We start from the raw sequence: 1,616 nt of genomic DNA on the forward strand, positions 1-1,616 counted from the left end.
ATATGTTTGAAATGACCACAGTTCCTCTAAAACTCCCATGAAGCTCCTCTTTTCTTGCAAAAAGAAGACACATGTAAGACTCTCTGTGCTCCTTCATATTGGTTTGGAGTAGTCTTTCTACTGAGGGTCTTATTTGTGGGGTTGTTAATAAAAGATTTTGCCCTTTGCCCCCCTATAAGGGCAGGGGGCAGCTCAGAGGAAAGGCATGATACAGTAAAGACTGAAGAGGGACATTTGGTTTGACTAGAGAAAAATATGGGCAACAAGAGGAGCAATTTGGGGATTTTGGTGACAAGAAAGGGGCTTTTTAGGAAGACCAGAGGGGCAACTGGGTGACGAAAAGACCAACTGTGAAGACCAGAGGGCGATTTGAGCTGATCATAAGGACCAACCAGAGGGATATTTAAAACAACTAAAACCCACTTGTGTGACCAGAGGGCCATTTGGATTGAACAGACGGTCCCTTGACCAATCAGAGGGGCAAGTGGGTGACAGGAAAAGCACTTCTTGGTTTTATTCAACCAGAGGTGCTTTTTAATGAACCAGAGGGGCGTTTAAACCAACCAGAGGGGCGTTTAAACCAACCAGAGGGGCGTTTTAACCAACCAGAGGGGTATTAAACCAACCAGAGGGGCATTTTAACCAACCAGAGGGGCATTTAAACCAACCAGAGGGGCATTTAAACCAACCAGAGGGGCGTTTTATACCAACCAGAGGGGTATTAAACCAACCAGAGGGGCGTTTTAACCAACCAGAGGGGTATTAAACCAACCAGAGGGGCATTTTAACAACCACAGAGGGGCATTTAAACCAACCAGAGGGGCGTTTTAAACCAACCAGAGGGGCATTAAACCAACCAGAGGGCATTTAAACAACCAGAGGGGCGTTTTAACCAACCAGAGGGGCATTAAACCAACCAGAGGGGCATTTTATAACCAACCAGAGGGGCATTTTAACCAACCAGAGGGGCGTTTTAACCAACCAGAGGGGCATTAAACCAACCAGAGGGGTGTTTAAAGCAACCAGAGGGGCGTTTTAACCAACCAGAGGGGTGTTTAAACCAACCAGAGGGGCATTAAATCAACCAGAGGGGCATTTTAACCAACCAGAGGTGCTTTTTGATCAACCAGAGGGGCGTTTTAATGAACCAGAGGCGTGTTTTAACCAACCAGAGGGGGCATATGAACCAACCAGAGGGGCATTAAACCAACCGGAGGGGCATTTAAACCAACCAGAGCGGAGTTTAAACCAACCATGAGAGGCATTCTAGCAACAACCACAGGGGCACTTTAGGGCCACGTTGGTGACGTGAAGGCCCTTGGGTAATTAGCGGGGCATTTGGGCAACCACAGGGCAAATTGTGTGAACTAGAGTTGGAATCAGGCACTTGGACCTCACGTGTGCAGGACGCTTAGTGTCGCGACTTCAAAAGCGTGTCAGAGACTACAAAGCCATGTCAGGATAGACGGTTCTTTTTCTTTTGCAGTGCAGTCAGAGTGCAGCGGTGCAGCCGGCCAGACTCAACCAACCCCCCCAGCTGTGGTGACACGGTTTTATCCTCAGTGTCACCTGAAGCCTGTAATGTGTGCGCACATTTTTCTTGTTCTCCTCCTACA

Source organism: Cebidichthys violaceus, unplaced genomic scaffold (genome assembly GCF_023349555.1).
Source record: "Cebidichthys violaceus isolate CVI_PGR_0920_01 unplaced genomic scaffold, fCebVio1.0.p SCAF_15, whole genome shotgun sequence".
Classification (NCBI taxonomy): domain Eukaryota; kingdom Metazoa; phylum Chordata; class Actinopteri; order Perciformes; family Stichaeidae; genus Cebidichthys; species Cebidichthys violaceus.